The following is an 8,370-nucleotide window of genomic DNA, read 5'->3' on the forward strand; positions in this document are numbered from 1 at the left end:
CACTGATAAATGTATGGCTGGTTTCCTAGGACGATATCATTTGGCGTGCGGGCCACGTAGTGGAAGTAACCTGTGACTGCATCAAATGGGCATTTCTCGCTTAAGGATCTCGAGAGTGTTGTTGTTGTTGTTGTTGTTGTTGTGGCCTTCAGTCCTGAGACTGGTTTGATGCAGCTCTCCACGCTAATCTATCCTGTGCAAGCTCCTTCATCTCCCAGTACCTACTGCAACCTACATCCTTCTGAATCTGCTTAGTGTATTCATCTCTTGGTCTCCCTCTGCTATTTTTACCCTCCACGCTGCCCTCCAATGCTAAATTTGTGATCCCTTGATGCCTCAGGACATGCCCTACCAACCGATCCCTTCTTCTATCGAGAGTGGCAGGTACAAAAGAAGTTCCGGCCGGCAGGGTAGTCACTTCTTGGCCTCAACTGCAGGGGAAAGTTCCTGCAGTGGCGCCTTCTGGATAGCTGAATAGAGAAATAATATTCGGTATGCATTGGACTGTCTCTGTGATGTTTTCTTGGAAAACTGAGCGCTGCAAAGTGGGGCGCCTTCCGCGGCTGGGGGTGGTGCACTCTGCCATACACACACCTCCACGACTGTGGTTACGACTGCGGTGTCAGTTTTCTCTGACCTCTGTGTTGGCACTGGCAGTGTATCAGGATATTGGTGTGCTGTGTTTGGAGACTGGGATATGAGTGCATTGGATGTGCGAGTGTTTTGGCGATCTCCGATATATAGCCATGACAACTGCTGTCACCGATTGGGTCATGGTTTGCGTCTGTCTTGTTTAGTGCTTCGCAGTACATCGCAGTGGACTCTGTTATGCAGTGGTATTTGCTGTTGTCTCTATCCTATCACGCAGTACGCTCTTCCTCCTCTCCACTCTGAATGTATTGAAGAGAACCAATTTAGGAAATCTGCAGTGCTTTAAAAACCCAATCACAACGCCAAATTCCCAATTGATCAATTTCTTGTCTGCGACAGTGGTGTTGCTAACACACATCTGTCCAGTCCCTCCTCCAAATTGTTAAAGGAAATAGCACGCAAGCTGAAATTCGAAATTTTAAGCTACCTGCAACATAATGGATTTCCTATCAAATGACCTAACTGTGCGAGCATCCACCAATGGGAGGCAAGGGCGGAAAATACAGTATAGTCTGGAAACTATCGGTAGCAGGATTGAATCCCACCACATACACCAGTTCTAGCATCGACCAATAGGATGCAAGGAAAAACAATCCCGCACAAAGAGTATCAAATTGTTCAAATGGCTCTGAGCACTATGGGACTTAACATCTGAGGTCATCAGTCCCTTAGAACTACTTAAACCTAACTAACTTAAGGACATCACACACATCCATTCCCGAGGCAGGATTCGAACCTGCGACCGTAGCTGTCACGCGGTTCCAGACTGAAGCGCCGTGAACCGCTCGGCCACCAGAGGCCGGCCAAAGAGAATCGATTTAATTAATTACTCAGTCAATTTGATAGTGTGAGGGAATATTTCCAACACATCCATATCTGGGGGGGGGGGTTAGTTTACCAGGTTTCGACCACTTTGTTCAGGGCAAAGGTGGGGTTAGAGTGGCATATGACAAACGCTACCTATTTTTTCTCGAATGTCTTTGTTCCATAGCAGCGGAAGTGTGAGAATGAAGGGATGTACTGACTACCAATGACAGGTCTGGATGAGTGGTGAACTGGACAGGGGGTTGGAAGGGAGGACGGTGGGACATCTTGGTGTGTGTTTGCGTATGCTGTTTCAGACAAACAATAAGCATGCAATGGGGGAGAGACTGGGAGAGATCGATAGAGGGAGAGCATGTTTTTCAAGAAGAATTTCTCAGGTGTACATACCAAAGGGCTGCCACCACATGAAACTTTTGTTCAGGGGGGAAGGGGAGAGGGTTTAGCACAGTCTGGCTGCTGCTGTCACGACACAAGCACAGCGCACGGGTCCAGTGGCAAGGCTCCGGCGAAGCTTTCGACTTGTGGTCCAGCTGGCAACGAGGCTACTACAAGGACAAGGGGCACACGGCGCTTCTGCTCTTACTTATGCCGCAGCGGCAGCGCATGTGGTTTTTTTTCCGACGAAGAAAGTGACCACAACGTAATTATGTGGATGAGTATTGTATGTTGATGGTATCCCATGTGCTATCGGAAAAACGGTGTAAATTGTTTAAATATTCTACACATGCCTTTTATTCAGCAAATTGTTTGAATAAATAATATAACACACACTACAATCAATCTGATGAGACTTTCCTGCCAGTCAAAACTGTGTCAATATTTCCAGAAGGAGTGGGGAACAGAGGAGCTGTGAGATCCATTCCAAGAGGAAACAGAAAGGCTTTTGATCTAACTGTGCAAGGATAACCAATAACGTCATAAGAGCGGACGAGCCATTTTCCACCAGTTTATGATCAACTTCTTTAATTAGTAAGTTAGTTTTATATGAAAAGTAGTGTAGAGTTTCCAGGAAGGCGAAAGGATGACGTGGAAAACCACTTAACAGAACAATAGGTGAAGGAGGATCATAAGTTTGGTAACGAAGCAGCTTGGGATGGGAACTGAACAATATGATAAGGGGTGGGGGAGGGGGTGAACATGGAACAGAACAAGAGGTTAAGGTGTGATTATGCAGAGAGGGGTGATACCGCCATTTCATCTTGAATAAATTTGGGAACAGCGCAGAGAAGGGTGATGCCACATTTCTGTCTTGAATAAATTTGGCAACAGTACAGATTGGCATTAAGCCCACTTTGCCCTTCTACATTTAGGTACACTTGGGTTTAGTTATTGATGGTGAGTAAACAATGAATGTACGTACAAAGAACATGAATACGATGGATGTCATACTGCGCCGCATCATGATCATTGGCCTAAGATGCATAGTATTATTGAACAAATATTGACAAGGATATGTAATGTATGTATGTTAGTCTTGCTAGCTGTATGTGTGATCTTACAGCGACAATACACGCGTGACCTGGATTAAAAATTACGCAAAAGAGAACTAAATTAGAGTCAAATATCTGCTACGTAATTAAAGACTGAATGAGTTACTGCCATATGTGACAGAACTTTTGTTCATGCGGCCACGATATATAAATAATAGACAGCAAAGCACTTCTGAGTAATCATATAGACTGCCATAGTTGTTACATGAACGAGGTAATAATAATTTACGCAGGAGAACGAATATATCTTATGATTGTCGTTTTTCCGTTTTGATGTCAGGATGTTTTGGAAATTCTGGAACGAATGTTGTATGTTCATTCGGTTTAATCGTTACGGATTTCTGGAGGCGATTCTACATCCATTATCTTTGCTTGTAAATATTTAAACGGCAAAATAAATGGAAATGAGCGTAAGGCATCGTTGTCCGGGAGACCCCAACCGGTGAAGTTCGGCCGCCAGGTGCAGCTCTTATTAGTGGACGGCACACTGGGCGACTTGCGCGCCGGTGGTGAGGGTGAAATGACAATGAGGACAACACAACACCCAGTCCACCTGCCGAGAAAATCTCCAACCCGGCCGGGAATCGAACCCGGGCCCGCTCGCATGGGAGGCGAGCACTTTACCACTCAGCTAAGGAAGCGGACATTTTAAAAGTAATATACCGCATCTTAGGTCATAGTGTGTCAAACTGTGATCCCTATCACATTCACATTCTTTGTACTTAGATTCAGTGTTACATGTTGTCAGTAATTGCAGCTACATACTGTGCGTGAGTGCGTATGACGGGAAAATCTATGTTATCAGAACTAATTTGCAGTGGACACCACTGTAGGTCCCCAAAACGTGACGAGCTTTTCTTTCACAATCTCCTCGTTACTGATTACTTCATTTGCGTTATTTCGGTAGCACCAAGATCACAGCGTGTTGCTGCGCAAGATCCGGAGAATAAATTCCCTTTAACACCTCCATCTCATGGAAAGCGACTGGTTGCATGTTTACATCCAAATCAATCTGTAACAAAATTTTATTGTTCTAGCACTGAGGCAACAAACCTTGGCTACATCTCTATGAACGGAATCATGCAGTTGACATGTATTATCTGCAACACAAATAACAAAACATGAGTTTCATAGTAATGTCTTACGGAAAAGTCACCTTTATTTCTCCACTTCTCTTTCCTCCTAGTTCACAGTCTCTATGAGTGCCAACGTCAGCTTCTATTCTCTAGGGAAGAAGGGAAGAGTCTTTACAGGGAGAAACAAAATCTTATGTCTACCGCACAGTGACTATGCATGTAGAAAATCAGCAACGTGTGTCACTGTTATACGACACTCCCGCAGCCACTCAAGCTTTGCTTTCTTCACCATTTTGGAAATGTATGATGTACAGGTATATTCTTTCTTGTATCATCCTACCAACAATATTCAGTTCACTTACGTTGGCTGTAAATACAATAAACAAATAACAAAAATCTTTTTTTCCATTGAGGCAATGGCCACTTTCGAAGGGACATAACATAGGTGAAAGTATCCGTATAATTTAAATTGACATCTATTTCATGGATTTGCAGTGTATCTTGGGCCATTCGTATTGCTCGTGTATTCTTCGCGTCAAACGTGAGTGAAGAAGAAAGTGATACTATGAATAAAACAATTAGGAAGTTTGGAATGGTCAGTACTTCGGGGCAATATATTCTGTCTAGATGTGAATGACGGGAAATCGTCATGCATGCAGAAGTCTGGAGAAAGTTTCCATTCAGTTATGGAAGAGGTGATGAAAATGACGATGTCATGGAAGATTTCAGAAAGTATGATGGTTATTGATGTAACTGGCAAAATACGCACATGTTGTTGCAGTCATCACCACCATGACTAGTGTCATTTGCGACCGTATCTTCGTGCATAACTACTTCATCCTTCGTGCAGCCATGGTAAACTATTGGGAAGTGTGCTTCTGTAGCGTACGTAAAGAACTTTCTTAAAGAAATATTGCATGTGTACAAAGCAATATCTGCGTATTGTGGTCAACGCTGATCGTACCTTTACTCCTCTCTCTCCTTCCCGTCTCTCCCACACACCATAAACGCTGGTCCTTAGCGCGTCGAGGCTTCTACAGTCAAACCGACCCTTCATTGAGTCACGTTGTGCTACAAAGCTCTGTACTCCACAATTCCTAATTAGTAATTGGTATTGGAATATTTCTCTTTTCCAACTTTCATTTCACCACCTGTATTTAGTATCGACCTCAAATTTTCCGTCTTCTGCCATTCCGCACCGCAAACGGTAAAACTCGTCTTTACTTCTTGCGGTGTCTCGTTTGAAAGTCTTATTACCTCACCATCGTCTGACATTGATCGACTACACTTCTTTACTCTAGCTTTATTTTTATCCTTGTTCAACTTAAAAGCATTTTCCAGTGCAAGCCGAGTTGTTGCTGAATGTTCTTTGACGGACTGCGCTAGCCACGTTTCTGCGCTGCCACGCTTACACGCCCGCGTCTAAAGCGGAACTCTACGTTACTTGCGTCTAAGTGGTATAGTCGTTCCGCTTTGCTGGACTAGATGCCTAGTTCACAGTTTTTTGGTGTCTTCAGTCTTTACTCACTTCTATTTTATTTCAACTGTGTCCAGAGTGACGATTGGTGTAAGCCAAACATCTAATACTGAAGTAGAAAAACGTACTCCACTCCACAGCTAAGCCCGCGGATCCTTGCGGTGGGTGAAGAGAAAAGAGCAGAAACGTCAGCCCTTATTTTGTGTTGCTCTGTTAGAAAGGAGGATTGCAACAGCTCTGAAAGTAAGCAGAAACAATGTTGGAAGTTCGGCAAAGGACGTCCAGGACTCTATATGTGGTCACATACGTAACTACTATAACAAAAGTAAACATCACACGCTATCGAAAACGCTTGTGTCGCTTCAAGATGATGATCTTTTGAAAGGCAACGGTTTTTTGCTGCGTACAGTGCCCAAAGGCATAGGCTTTAACTATTCAGCATTTATCAATGGACGTAAAATATTAATAGAAAGATCAGATGATGTTTCATGGCAGAGCAGATTTCTGTGAAGGAAATCGTTATGATATCTGAAAGTATTATTTGGGTAGATGGAGCCTGCGTTAACGCCAGTCATTCGTTACGAAAAAGTTGTAGTGATGGGTCCCCTGAAGGCGCAACCTCACTATCCGTTGGAAGAGGGGGGGCGAATTATTCTTTCACGTGTATGTTCTGTGGGGGCTTCTGTGCTAACTCGCCGGTTAGTGTTTCGTTATAGAATGACAGGCGATTATCATGAACAGACGAATAGTGAAGCGACGCTTTTGAGATGTGGTTCGAATCATCGCTTATGACGAAACTCACATTCAGTCGGCTATTAGTCACTGTTACAGATAAGTGTCCGTATCATTTAGTTCTTCATGACAAAACAACAACTTTGCAACAACGAAAGACGAAGTTATTCAGTGATTGAAGAGACACAAGTTGTGGGTTTTCGTCTTAAGTATATATTTGAAGAATGCTGAACTGATAGAAATTGTGGCACAAAAGAAAACATAATATCCCTTCGCAAACACGCTAGACATGACCTACTTGACCTCGTGCATATCGTTACCGTGTAAAGTAGCCATGGGTCAGCCTACGGAAGAATGATACGAACCATTGAAATCGAATGCCTTTACATGTGATCAGTCTAGACCCTACCACCAAATAACTAGTACAGGTATGTTCGATTATTGATTTATTCCACGTCCATTAACTACGTGAGCTCAAAATGGAGGAAAGGAGTCCGCCAAAACCTCAACAATTCTCACTTAAAGGGGGAGGTCAATTAAAATCTCACGTTAACTTTTCATCTTAGAAAACTCCCATGATTATAAAACGTAACATTTCGTTTTATGAAGTCAATCCAAAACATAGAGATTGTGATCTGAACTGATTCCGTTATACGTACGTATGTCTGGGATTTCCCAACCTGAAAGGCGTGCCGTAGAAATACCGGATTTCATTCGGAAAGTTCCCTCCCAGAGCGGCCGAATTCACTCATGTCAGCTGACACAGAGTAGCGGATAATTTGCAACTCATAAATGTGTGTTATTGTGTTTAAAATGAGTTTGTACCAAAAATTTACAATGTGTGTAAATTTACTTGGCCTGCTGACAACTCAAACAAACGTCCCAGAGGGAGATTAATCTTTTCTGAAAGGAAGCTAAGCTCAAGATCACGGGCAAGAATTTTCTTAGTGATCATATAAATTTATAAAGTGATAAGACACGCAACGATAAGGCTAGGATGACGGCACAAACATGTTGCCTTACATATGAATAATAAAGTTCAGTGACATTAATCTATATCAGCAAAATGTCAATTTTTTAGCGATCTGTTAAAACATTTAGGTTTAGTATTTTCAGGAACCATTGGTTGGTCCATCCGATGGTTGTAGTCATGAATACTAGGCCCTGCTCAGGATTGCTGCATTTAAAGCATTGTGTTCTTATGTCTTAAAGTGTTTAATACAGTTTCTCTATGATAACATGCTTTATTAAAGTATTTTTAATCAATGTTTGAAACAAATAAAAAGCTATAAACGCAGGCTTCCGACGAATTTTCCCATTCAATAAAATGTTTCTGTTTTCGTGACAGCATTGTCAATGTACACAAAACTACCGACGTTTCGGTCCCTATTGTAAGCGACATGGAAGGTTATGATAAATGGATGAAGGATCTTCTGAGCGAACCCATTTATAAGAAACTTAAGGGAGATCCGACGGCCAAGACAATCAAATCGACGCAAGCACTGCTGAAGCAAAGTAGAATGAATGTCCACACGGCCAGAAGAGTCAACCCACAAGTTCCACAGGCACCAAGAACATACGGTGTACCGACGGTCCATAAAAAGGCCTTTCCTTTACGACCGACTGTATCATTAATTCACCACCGTACGATCTAGCAAAGGAACTGGCTCCAAAACTCCGACATTTGGTGGGCCACACAAATTCGTACGTTAAGAACTCCACCCATTTTGTGGAACCTTGAAAAGTGTATCTCGGCCACAGACGTGATAGTTAGCTTCGACTTGAAGTCTTTATTCACCGTGAACATCTTAGAGGAACGCATGGCACCCGACATCTGTGATCTAGTGCGCCACGTATTTCAGGTGGTAAGGGCAATTTTATGAAGAGAAAGACGGTGTAGCTACGGGCTCCCCTCTCTACCTTATTGCAGCAGACATCTTTATCGAAACTTTGAAGAAACAGCTCTCCTTTCCACACCATTTCGCTCAGAATGCTGCCTCCGATATTTTGATGATACTTTCCTTACCTGCCAACATGGAGAGGAAGAGCTACGAAATTTCCACCGGGAGCTCAAACAGCAGCACAGCAGAATCCAGTTCACTATGGAGATGGAAAAGAA

General features: G+C 43.0%; 1 non-coding gene across 1 annotated transcript; it reads right to left on the reverse strand.

The window, feature by feature from the left end:
- Positions 1-3,532: 3,532 nt before the first annotated feature.
- On the reverse strand, positions 3,533-3,610 carry Trnag-ccc. Its single transcript has one exon. It is a non-coding gene; the product is annotated as a tRNA-Gly (tRNA).
- Between the last annotated feature and the right edge of the window lie 4,760 nt (positions 3,611-8,370).

This window comes from Schistocerca piceifrons, chromosome 3, assembly GCF_021461385.2.
Source record: "Schistocerca piceifrons isolate TAMUIC-IGC-003096 chromosome 3, iqSchPice1.1, whole genome shotgun sequence".
In the NCBI taxonomy this organism is placed as follows: Eukaryota; Metazoa; Arthropoda; class Insecta; order Orthoptera; family Acrididae; genus Schistocerca; species Schistocerca piceifrons.